The 13,346-nt window shown below is 41.6% G+C and overlaps 1 protein-coding gene across 2 annotated transcripts in view; it reads left to right on the top strand.

Moving 5' to 3' along the window:
* The window catches only part of MMS22L (MMS22 like, DNA repair protein), an 82,420-nt gene that overhangs the window by 32,401 nt on the left and 36,673 nt on the right, over positions 1-13,346 (top strand). The window lies entirely within an intron of this gene.

The following is a 13,346-nucleotide window of genomic DNA, read 5'->3' as shown; positions in this document are numbered from 1 at the left end:
ACATGTTGATCACTTCTTGATGGCATTAAGAAGTGATGACTTGCCTCAGGGATAGCTGCTCTGTCCCACGTGGTATAGTCAGTGGTCAGGTATGATAGGAACTTTGGTCCAACAATAACTGGAGAAAACCATATTGCTTACCCTTGACAGTCACTGTTCACAGATAGACAGCATCTTACTGCTTTTTAATGGATTTGAATCTCACTTGTATGGCAAGTCAGTAAATGAACGATATGTATGAACGAGTACAGCAGTCTTGTATTTCATCGGGGTTGCAAAGCAGGGACATAGCGCTCTGCTTTGCTATCCTAAAGGCTTGCATACTGAAAGAAGTGGCTTCACTTCCTTTGTGATCAATATGGAAGCTGACTGGAATGGTGAAGTGGGGCAGAGCACTCTGCTTCACTGGCATGTTAGCTGACTGGATTGGTGAAGCTGCTCTTCTGTCTCTTTTGGGCAGTAGCAATAACTGTATTGCCTCCACTGTCTTGTGTAGGAACCGGGTCAAATTGCTCTCCTGCCTCCTTGCGCAAGCTGCTTGGCTTGTAGGATTCCATGGATCCTGGTGCAGCTTGAAAATAATATAAGCGGTTTGACAATTGCTTGCTTACAGAGGCAAGAGTGGGAAGGAACACAGTGCCTTAATGCTGAGCTAATAAATGTGGTGCCCTCCAGATGTTGCTGGAATGCAACTCCTAGCATCCCTAGCCATTGGCTATGTTGACTGGGAGTGATGGGAATTTGATTCCAACAACAACTGGAGGGCAACACATTGGCTATCCCTGCCTTATTGAAATGTAAGCTGTTGGCATTCTCATTTGCTTCTGAACTTATACGTAATTGTATATTCAGCATTTCTGTTGTAGATCTGACACACACACACACACACACACACACACACACACACACACTTTTTATATATTACACATACCTGTTTGTAGAGCTTTTGCAATATTTCATGTAGCCCCAAAGTTCCTGCTTAGATAAAAACGACATAAAACAGGAGAATGGCATGGTGACTAGTAAAAATAGGAAGGATAGTGTCTCATCACTAATCAGTTTTGCCTTGATTTATTGATACAGTTTACAACCTCCAAACTGTCCTTTCCGCAATAAACATATTTCTGTCCACTAATTCACATTGGAGGCAGCTCTTCAATTTGAAGGGGGGGAAGCTGCCTTAGGGAGGTCAGAAGACATCTTCCCTTGCCATCCTGCCACAAGCCCTAATGAGGCAGTTATTGATTGGTCACTGTAGAAATCTGAGGATTTGTGGGGGAGGAGTGCTAGAAAATATGCATTATGAACAGTGGGAAGAAACTGACCTGCATGTTTACCTTAAGTACTTTGTTACTGTCTGGATAGTTTGACTTCTGCTGTCAGTAGCTTGTAAATCCAAGGACAACTGATTATTTATTTTTTTCCAGGCTGTCTTTGAACAAAGATAAAGTGTTTGACAAAGGGTAGGTGATTTATTAGGAGGGACTTTGTAAATTGGTTTAACTTGGTTTTTAAAAAGTGCAGACTATCCAGATGCAGAAGACACACTCTCTGGAACTGTACGAAAGCATTGCACATGCTACCTTGGAAAAGGTCCTTCTTAAATGGCCTGCGTAGTCCAACAGAGTTGTATTTTTGACGTTCAGATAACATGAAATTCTTAATTTGAAAAAGCCTTAAATGTTGTATGAATTATTGAAAGCTGTGAAGTTCTGATTCCGACTGCATGCTTCTTCACTACCTGATTGGAAAGCTCCTTCCTAGCTGATTGCTGTCAACAGGACCAGCCCCAATGTTAGGCAAAGTGAGACCTCAAGTAGGAAATGCTGGAAGGTAGGGAGCAACAGTAAGGTTGGGGGGACAGAATTATTTATATTATTTAAAGGCATTTCTAACCTTCCCAGCTCACAAGAGCCTGGGGGTAGAGTGCAATAAAACAAGGCAAAGATATAGCGTGCCAGCAACACAGCAATAGAAACAAAAAACAGAGCAGGAAATGAACAAACCAGAACGGCATGCAACAAATCCGCATAATTGCTGAATGCCTGAGTAAGCAAATACATTCTCAGCTGGTGGCAAAAGCGCACCAGTGATGACACCAACTGAATCTCAGAAGAGAGGAACTTTCACAAACATGGTGCAATGGCAAAGAAGGTCCTTTTTCTGGATACAGATGCCATGTCCATTTGGAGGAACTAATAGGGTCTCACTTTCAGATATTAACTCGTAGTAAGGTCAGTATGGGAGAAGGAGATGTGCCTTGAATCTCGCCAAGTTAGTAGTAAACTGGTAGCCACTGCAGCTGCTTCAGGACAGGTGGTATGCGGTCCCAATAGACATGTGCTGACATTGCAGGAATCTTCTCTTTCTCACCTGCCCCCTTTCTCAGTAGTGAGGAACAGCGCTACAGGAAAGCATCTCCAGCGCCACTTGGTGGTTTTGTGAAGGGGTCCTTAAGATTTCTGCGGCTCATTTGTGGATGGGATGAGTAGATAAAATTAGATTGTACTTAAGGTCAACCAAACCTTCCTTTCATGTGCTATGCTCAGCCATCAGTAGCATATCAAGAAGCATTTGGGTGGCTTGTGAAAGATTTCTCCTCCCTGGAGTTTCACCAGAGACTAAGTCAGGTTTGGGTGATAGCTAACTATAGTCATACTTCGCGTAGACTACTGAAAGCAAGTATGGGTGGTTAGATACCACCCTTTATGTTTGTGCTGGTAGTTGGTAGCCAGAGGGTTTATTCTAATTGGCTTTAAATTCATACCTCTGTTTTTTATTTCTCTGCTTTTCAGCATGTTACCCTTCCCTAATCATGAAGTGCTTAATATTTTTAGATAAAATTAATACTTCTTGCAACTTGAAAATGAACATGATGGTATAACTCAGGCACCCCCAAACTTTGGCCCTCCAGATGTTTTGGACTACAATTCCCATCATTCCTGACCACTGGTCCTGTTAGCTAGGGATCATGGGAGTTGTAGGCCAAAACATTTGGAGGGCCACAGTTTGGGGATGCCTGGTATAACTGTTTACTGTTTACTGACAGTAAATGAATACAATATGCAGTATTTTGACAAAAGATTTGAGGCAAATCCATAAACCTGTTATATTATTGGCTGCGTTTGTGCTAATATATGCATGTATGTTGGGTTTTAAAAATGATTTTAGGTTGTTCTGCTTCAGTGCTATTTTTAATATGGTTTCAATTTTTTTTAAATATCTATAACTGATTGGTTCTAGTTACAGGTAGGTAGCCGTGTTGGTCTGAGTCGAAGCAAAATAAAAAAATTCCTTCAGTAGCACCTTAAAGACCAACTAAGTTTTTATTTTGGTATGAGCTTTCGTGTGCATGCACACTTTGTCAGATACACTTTGAAACAGAAGAGCTGCTCTTCTTAAGGTGCTACTGAAGGAATTTTTTTATAACTGATTGGTGTGGGGTTGTATCTGTTTTTTCGTTGTATCTGTTATTTATTCATTTTATAAACCACCTTGGGTTCCACATTGAGAGAAGGGCAGAATGTGTTTGTGTGTGATATACAAACCATATAATAATATTTATTTCCCAATTGTGTAAAAGCAACATTGTAGCCCAGTGTGGAGAATCTGTAGCTTATTCTGTGTGGGTCTGCCAAGAATAGGGTTATAGAGCAATACCCTCGGACTGATTAATAACATGCATTCTTGGCCGCCTCTCTGATTTGGCAAAGGAGCAAATGTCTCACTTTAGCAATCCTTCCTGTTTTAAGATCCAGGTGGGAATAAGATATCAGCCCTTGCATAAATGTAATATTTATGCCAACTGTACTGGGTGTAATAGTTCTAGGACTGTCAGAATGTGCAGGTAAGTAGGAAGTGAGATCACTGATTAAAGAGAGAAGCGGCTCCCTGTAGGCAGTTAGTTAATAATAACTTCATATGCCACTTTTCTGCTAACCCAAGATGATGGCTCACAGGAGCATTCCTTTATTGCTGATTAAGTAGCATTATGAAAATACTGACTTGGCTGTGTTAACTAAATGCCTTGGTATTTAAAGCTTAGAATGTCAAATAGTTGTAGCAATCCCCTTTAACACATCACATAGAGTTTCTGGAATCACATTTCAAGTCTCCCTTCTTCCTTTTATTTGAGGTGATAGTAGAAATGGCATTTTCTCCCCCATTTTGCAGAGTGAGGCATAGCCAACAGCTGTACTTTAATTATAGCCATTCATGCTGCTGTGTTAAGGGACTGTCATAATTTCCATTATAACTCCTTTTATTTTCAAGGATTTATAACACAGCTATGAAAATTTGCTCTTGGGCTAAAACGTGACTCATGAGTTCTTGTAAGAGTGTTCACTTTTTTCCCTATTTCTTTTTTCTTAAGCAAACATTAAAAAGCTCTCACTTTGCTTGAATATAGCCTTCATGTTGAAAAGAGGAGGGGAGAGAGAGAAGAACTGGATGCTTTCTAGAATATTCTGTTCGTTTCTCTCTGAAACAGTTTTCCATTCTATACTTGCGTCTAGTATCTAGAGCAGTACCGTAATTTCCAAATTCTGTGCTGCAAGATCATTTCTAGCATGCACCGAGAAATAAATGAGGGTTCCTTGATCTGTCTTGATTTCAGTCTTCATCTGATGGGTAAAATTGGATGGTTTAATTACACTCAATGTAACAAAAGCCACAGGGTTACCTTACCTGTGAAGGAAGCACTCCCACAATAGTGATTTACACAGGAATTCAAGGGGTATGGTTTCCAACAGCCTGGTTCTGACTCTTGTACAGGAAAAAAACAACAAAAACTTCTGGTGGATTTTAGAGCACAGTAGTAGTCTCTATTAATTCAGAGCTAACCACAGAGTCTAGGGCTTGCTGATCAGAAGGTTGGCGGTTCGAATCCCTGCAATGGGGTGAGTTCCCGTTGCTCGGTCCCAGCTCCTGCCCACCTAGCAGTTCGAAAGCACATCAAAGTGCAAGTAGATAAATAGGGACCGCTCCGGCGGGAAGGTAAACGGCGTTTCCGTGCGCTGCTCTGGTTCGCCAGAAGCAGCTTTGTCATGCTGGCCACATGACCAGGAAGCTGTCTGCGGACAAATGCTGGCTCCCTCGGCCTATAGAGCGAGATGAGCGGCGCAGCCCCAGAGTTGGACACGACTGGACCTGATGGTCAGGGGCCCCTTTACCTTTACCTTTAAGAGTGCCTCAGCTACCAGAGTTTAGGGTAATACTGGCACAGAGAGAGCTCTTCTGCAAGGTACAGTTACTTGGATGGCATATTTGAAACACTGCAAATCTAAAATGGGTACCAGCAAAGGATTTTAAAATTATTGTTGTAAAGGGAATTTTTTTACAGCTTGTGAATTCTGAATATGGTATGAGAGAAGTAGGAAACAGGCATAAATCAATGATAGAACACATGAATTGCATGCAGGGAGGTCCTAGATTAAATCCCTGAAACCTCTAAGTAGGGCTGGGAAAGACTGCTGCTTGAAACCCTGAAGAACCATTCTGAATCAGTACAAACAACAGCTTTGGCTTGTAGAATGCTGGGAATCAGATGTGAGATACTCATGCAGCAGAAGTTGCCCCCAGTTCCAGTCTCCACACAGAAGCAGCTTAAAAGGTCTAAACTAGTTAACTGCTGCAGAGGATAAGGCTTCAGTAATACAGTTGCAGACGTTGATATCTATGGACAGTTTGTAGGCTTTTCAGATACAGATGTATGCAAGTGCCAAGTATCTCTGTTGCTCCAGCAAGTCAAGACGTAACACAGTCAGACTTACTTCTCAAGATTGACCCTTGCACACGAAACTGACATGCCTTAATCACTAATAGCAGTGGTTTCCAACCCGTGTTCCATGGCACCCTGGGGTGCCTTGAATGATGGACGGGTTGCTGCGAGCAACACTGACCTCTGTCCCTCTTTCTTTCCTTCCTTCCCTCCTCTGATGCCCTCTCGTGCCTCTGCCTCCCCAAGGCTTGCACAGCTGTTTATCGCAGTAGCTCTGGCTATAAGCTCCATAGGTGAATGGTGCCTCCGGAAGGCACCTCTCTTTGGGGCAGGGGTGGGGGGAGCTCAGAGACAAGGGACGGCAGCAGCAGCTGCCTGGAGGACTTCTGGGGAGAGGAGAGGAGGCTGAGGAAACACTCCGCAAGGAGAGGGTGTTTGAAGCAGAGTGAGAAGCTGCCACCTCTTCAGGCAAGAGGTGACGTAACTAGCTCTTGAGCCCCACAAAGAATGTTGTTGGTGAAGGCAGCTGTGGGCTCGAAAAGGTTGGAAACCTCTCACTTACAGAGACAGCACTGGGCTGTTACCATAGCAATGGATTTGACTGACCTTGCACCTGTTGGCTTAGCTCATACATGCAATGATTTATGCTCATGAAAGCAATTGGGCCTTTACTACAGTGGCTCCCCATTTGTGGATTGCTGTCCACAGGGAGGCTCCCCTGGCACCTTCGTTACATATCTTTAGGTACTATGCATTCCTATTCTCCCAGGCCTTTGGCTAATTAAACAATCTATGCCATTTTAAACTGGATGGAGCGTGTTGTTTTTGTTCATTGCTGTGGTGTATATTTTTGTAATTTTATATTGTAAACTGTATAGAAATTTAATCATCATCATCATTTGCTTCCACAGAACATGTGTATTCTTTATACATATGTTTCTGTGGCTACATTAAGAGAAATCTAGCAATATTTAAAAGGGCACTGTGAAAGGAAATGGATTTGACAAGTGGCTGTTGTAGCTGTTAAAGCCTGAAGCATATTGAATTTGCCGTATGGAAGGGCAGGAGGCATGTATAGAAAACATTGCAAAAAGCTTGACTGAGGATTAAAATTAATCATAAAAGGTATATAGCAAAGACTTTGAACATTATGTAAAGTTTATGTGGATATATTTTGGAAATGCGAAGCTTAAGATATTTTTCGGTTTGTAGGGAACAAACCCTTGAGAATAGAAAAAACGGTGTCTATCAACACTGGACATCATTGAGCTTTCGTGCAGGTCTGCAGATTATTTTTTTATATTTTCGTGCAGCTTGTAAACTTGTAGTCTATAATGACACTCACTGAGCTTATGGATAAAACTGAGCAGTAGGAAAATGTAGTGGTCAGAGAGGTGCTAATCTCCTTTGGTTCACTTTTGTGTCACAACTTGTGAGCTGTTGTAATTTAAATACGTTGCAAACTAAAAAAGAAAAAGAAAAAGCGGTGTTTAAGGTTTATCTGACAACATTTTCCCCTCAGCCAGAGCACCATTCCAGCAAAAATGGTTGTCTCTCTAATAAACATCCTTCGATAGCTAGACTGTTGCTAAATCAACAAATAAGAGTGTATATTCATTATTGTTGTAGTGCACCCTGTAGTTCTTCAGACTGAGTGTGGAATTTCTACTTTGTATCTTTACTATGGAAATATATACTTGGGGGGTTTTTTTAGGGGGAGGGGGTTGTGTTACACTTTGTCATCAAAAATGCCCTGTGGGAAGCCCTCCGAGCCCATCAGGATACTTTCTTCTTCTCCTCTTTTTATATCTTTGAACAGATAAGCTGATAAAGAGAATGCAGAGAGGTGTTTTTTACTCTGGGGTTTCAATATTAGCCCTTGAACAATATATTTTTCCAATATATTCATCTTCCTGAATACTATTGTCAGGGGGGAAACATAATAGGTCTTAGAATTGAGTTGATCTTTGCCATAAGCTAAGTCTCCCTTGAAGAAGAAGAAGAAGAAGAAGAAGAAGAAGAAGAAGAAGAAGAAGAAGAAGAAGAAGAAGAAGAAGAAGAAGAAGAAGAAGAAGTTCGTTTTCTCCATCTCTATAAAGATGCTTAGAGTGCTATTTGTTCAGTCACAGGTTGTTGCCTCTGATTTAGGAAGATATTTATGCCATGGACCTTAGAAGCAGTGGCTGTTGTGGTCTGCTTTACATGAGAGCCGCCTCTTGCCACACAGTAGAGGTTGACATTGACATCACAGAAATGATAAGGATAGCTGTCATGTGAGCACAGAGCACTCCCCCTGTATTCCCCCCCCTTCTCCGAAAGGTCTCCCAACTCTCTGAAACAGATTGATATTTTTTTTGAGGGGGTAGGAGGGCGAATCTCTTCCACAAGCAGTGTCTGTTTCACTGGCAGATAGACACTGTTGTGTTTCACCCAGTGTTGATAAGCAAATATATCATTATTATTATATATTCAATCTAGACAAGTTTGTATAAAACAATGCAAACAACTTTAAACTAAATAGGGACGAAAAATAGAGTAACACAGAAATAAAATAGCCATATACAAGTTAGAGGGAATCACCTTTCTAAAAAGGCATTCCACAGAGGTTCACCATATTTAGCTTTCACACTCTACTTTGGAAGCTACATTGTGTTTGTGCCTGTATACACCCCCCCCCCACCCCAACCCACGTGTTTTCTGTCCCCTTCTTTGGGAGAAATAATTTTACAGTGGTAAGTACTTAATTGGTTCCGGGGTGCCATTCGCACCCCGAAAAGCGCGCGTGAATGGAGTGCCGATAGAGCACTTCTGCGCATGCTTGAAGCGCGCAGAATGCTTCTGCTCACGCACGCACGCCGGAACCTGGAAGTAAACACTTCTGGGTCCGCCGCGTACTTAACCTGAAAGTATGCAACCTGAAGTGTACTTAACCCGAGGTATGACTCTACACATTTACAGTTTTTATTTCCTTGCTTAGCCAAAAAAAAATTAATGAACAACTTTATTTTGATTTAAATAAAAACTTTACTTTGGATGCTGCTTTATTTTAACTCTATTATTCAAAACATTTTACAGCATTTACCCCCCCCCCCCCCCCAAAAAAAAAACCAAGCACACAAACGCCCTCCCAGGAGTGGTGTGATTAAACAAGGAGCTGAAATCCCAGACTTCTTCTGTCTCACATTCCCTGGCTAAGTTGCATCATAGAGATGAAGAGAATCATCCCTTATTGTGATTATGTTCTGGAGGGGCCCCTTGCTCTCTTAAGGCTGCATTGCCCAGTGCAGCTCACTGAAGGATAAGAAAATGCTGGTCTCAAAGAGGGTAGCTGTGGAAGTGCATTGCTCTGCATAGGCTACTACCATGTCAAAAGTTGCTTCCTTTCTTCTCTGCTGTAACCATTTTATCTAGCAAACCTGCTCTGATGCTTGTTCTGTAAGCTACCTGTCAGCTATACATGATTTACTGTTGTGAAAGACTAAATCCACCAAATATGCTTTGGGGGGGGGGAGAGAAAAGTACAAAACCATTTCAGAGTATACGAGCACCTGCTGCTCATGGCTCATAGTTGTTTAGAAAAATATGTGATCCCTGAAGAACATCAATGTACATTTATTTTATGGTTGAAGCACTCCACTTTTGAAACTACAGGTTTTTTTCCCTTCAATGAACTTTCCTCTTCATATTTCTTTTCTTTGCAGGTGGTGGGGGAAAAAATAGCTATTTATACAGATTTGCAGGATTTCTCCCCTCCCTCTTATTGAACAAAAGGGGGGGGATGCAGTGATAGTTAAAATAAAATAAAATCTAATTAGCATTGAAATACCTTGATTTGGATTGCTGCTTCTTTAGCTTGGAAGACCATATAGGTAGATAGACAGATAGATATCTTTGTCTTTAGGATAACTTGCCAGATTTAAGGCTTATTTAAAATGAAAAGAAAGCTGAAGCAATTTTCTTTATTCCATTCCAGTCTCCTAAGGCCTATTTCCCCCTGGTGAGCTCATAGCAACAGGGGGGTTTAAGGGAATTCAGCTTTCTGCAAATTAATGTCTCACATCATGAAAATTCAGGACTCCCTCCCCCCCTTCCTATCTTGAAAAGTAATACAGTGAGTGCGAGTATTATTTCTTGCCAGCGGGTGGAAGATGAATGATTTTGTCACAGTTTTACTGCTTGATGAGCAGTGTCCTGAGGGTCAGGCTTAAGTCTGTGTCACTATGCTGCTCATTACTCTTGAGCTAAATAAGGGCTGATTGGATCTAAATTGCCTAGCACATGGGCCACAGATGAGCTCAGTGAGTAGGGGATGACCTGCTATTCAGGCTGGGAGTAACCCCGGTGTGCAAATGCTGCTTTAGAACACCGTGGGAGAATGAGAGGCTACTGACTGCTGCCAGCAAAAGAAATCGAAATGTAAAAAACTCTTTGATGCTGCAGTGTTAGAATTTGAAATGTAGGAAGTGACAGGTTGATGGTACTTATCAGCTTTGGCTGGATTAGAGAACAGTGTCATCTTGCTTATATAATGACAGAAGAATGAAGCAAGTTCCCAACCAGTCTGCGCTGCCTGCACCCGGTGGCTGCTGTCAAAGTTGATGCTGCCTCCTACTGGCAGCCTTAATGCTAGAAGTGGCAGTGGCATTGACAAATCTATGGTGAGGGTGCACTTTTAATTATTATTTTTTAGTCTTCTAGGAACTGGAAGGAGAAGAAATGCATGTGTGCCTTTTCTCCAGTACAAACAAAAATGCAGAGATGGGGAAATAACGCCGTGCGTTTCTAGGGTGTAATAAAGGTAAAGGGACCCCTGACCATTAGGTTCAGTCGCGAATGACTCTGGGGTTGCGCGCTCATCTCGCTCTATAGGCCGAGGGAGCTGGCGTTTGTCTGCAGACAGCTTCCGGGTCATGTGGCCAGCATGACTAAGCCGCTTCTGGCAAACCAGAGCAGCACACGGAAACACCGTTTACCTTCCCTCTGCAGCAGTACCTATTTATCTACTTGCACTTTGATGTGCTTTTGAACTGCTAGGTTGGCAGGAGCTGGGACCGAGCAACGGGAGCTCACCCCATCACGGGGATTCGAACCACCGACCTTCCGATCTGCAAGCCCTAGGCTCTGTGGTTTAGACCACAGCACCACCCGCGTCTCCGTGTAATAGTCCTTTATAAAAAACTTGGGAAAGAAGGCTTTGATAACGAGGGCTATGCTAAGATATTCTGCCTTCATTTTTTATTCAAAAGATAAGCACATTCTTTTATTCTGTCTCTTTGGGAACGGTTTGTGCTGATTTTAGAACTGTGATTCCAGAGGATAAACTTGAATGAAAGCTTGCTGTTTCCTCCACTGGAAGTTTTTAAACAGAGGTTGGGTGGCCACCTGTCATGGAGTCTTTAGCTGTGATTCCTGCATTGCAGGGAGTTTGGCTAGATGGCTCTTGGGGATCCCTTCCAACTCTACTAGTCTATAATTCTACCGTATTAAATAACATGGAGAGTACTGACCCTGGATTTCAGCAATTTGAAGAATGCTTTGAACACTGCTGTGTTTGTCTGGTTATGTTTAGTGTATTGGGCATCGATCTTAGCACCTTTGCTTGTTGACAAATCTGTGATCAGATCTGCACCCCCTTTTATCCTGTTCTGATGCCAGTTGGGTTATTTGAGAAAACTCTGTGCTCTTTTAAATTTTTCAGTTCATGGGTCAGAGTGCACATCATCAGATGCATGATGGCTATCTGAGTTGTGTATATGTGTGTACACATGGAATACAACACATAAACACACACACACACACAAAAGATTGGATGGAAGTTAGAAGGAACTGAAATGCATGAAGCGACAGTGGTATTCTTGGACAATGTCTCATGGACTTTTATGAGAAAAACAATAGAGACTATGAAGTTTGGAACAGAATTTACCAATGTGATCAAAGCAATATACACTGAAAATGGGCCAATAATACACACACACACACCACCACATAATATAATATGCAGAGAAATGCAGCATCAAGAAAGGAACTAAAGAAGGTCGTCCCCTGTTACCGTTGCTCTTCATTTTAATATTGGAAGTCTTAGCCAGAACAATACAAGAGGACAATGATATAAGTGGAATCCGAGTGGGACAGCGAGCCTATAAGTCGAAAGCCTTCGTTGATGATGCAGGGAGAGATTATATCTATTCGGGGATATGACTCACAGCCAAAAAGCTGAACCTTTTTCAAGACAACTACTCAAAAATTTGGAACGATATTGAAAGGATCTAGAAAAATGGAGTAGAATGAATCTCTCCTTTTATAGGAATAATTTCTGCAGTCAAAATGAACGTCTTACTCAAGATGCTGTTTCCCCCCAAAAAAACATTGCCATTGATAAATAGCTCCAATTGCTTAAGCAATGGAAGAAAGATGTAACAAACTTTTTATGACAAGGGATGGAACTGCGAGTTAAAAATAAAATCCTCATAGACGCAAAGAATAGAGGAGACTTTGTCCTCCCAGACTTTAAGCCAGGCATCCCCAAACTTCGGCCCTCCAGATGTTTTGGACTACAATCCCCATCATCCCTGACCACTGGTCCTGTTAGCTAGGGATCATGGGAGTTGTAGGCCAAAACATCTGGAGGGCCACAGTTTGGGGATGCCTGCTTTCAGCTCTACTACGAGGCAGTGTGTTTCTGTTGGATGAAAGAATGGATGGAGTTAAAGAAACACTAATATTTTAGACCTAGAGGGATTCGATCTATGTTTGGGTGGCACCCCTACCTTTACTATGACAAAATCAAAGCACACAAAGGTTTCCAAAATCATGTGATAAGAATCTTGTACATTGTCTGGTTTAGATATAAAGACCTTTTGGAAAGGAAACCCCCACGTTGGATATCATCTACTGAGGCAGTCTTGGGGGGGGGGAAATATGGAAAATAAGTGGGGTACATATAAGGACTTTATAGTATTTAAAGAAGGAAGAGCAGGACTAAAAGAAAGGAGATATAAGAATGGATTATCAATATTGCAATGGTTCCAATATATTCAATTGAATGAAATATTTTTTTAAAAAAGAGAAAAGGGATTAGTGGAAGGAGGCTCAGAATTTGAATTGTTTTAGGAAATAATGGGAAATTATAAACCTATTAGAGTGGGTGACCAAAGACTAAACGGTAAAAGCAGTAATGTCCCACTGGGCAATAGATATTGGTCATAGTATAGAATTATCAAAGTAGGAGAAATTTGGGGGGGGGGTTGAATTTTTCAGCCTGCTATATTAAAGAAAACCTATAAATGATAATGTACAGGTGGTACTTGACACCCAGCAAGTTGGTAAAAATGTATTTTTAAAAATCCAAACTATGCTGGAAGTGTCAAGAGGTTATGGGAACCCTAATGCACATGTGGTGGACGTGTAAACAAGCCAAGGATTATTGGGAAATGATCTATGTAGAACTAAAAGAGATTTTTAAATTTACGTTTCCCCCGAAACCTGAGACCTTCCTACTAGGCATAACATAGGTCAGTATCCCTAAAAAGGCACTCTGTTTCTTCTTATATGCAACCACTTGCAGCCAGAATAATATATGCAACAACAACAACAACAAAAATGGAAGGAAAGCGAAATCCCAACAAAA

Source organism: Zootoca vivipara, chromosome 3, assembly GCF_963506605.1.
Source record: "Zootoca vivipara chromosome 3, rZooViv1.1, whole genome shotgun sequence".
Lineage (NCBI taxonomy): Eukaryota > Metazoa > Chordata > Lepidosauria > Squamata > Lacertidae > Zootoca > Zootoca vivipara.
The sequence above is the reverse complement of the archived record's forward strand: the minus strand, read 5'-3'. Positions and strand labels throughout refer to the sequence as shown.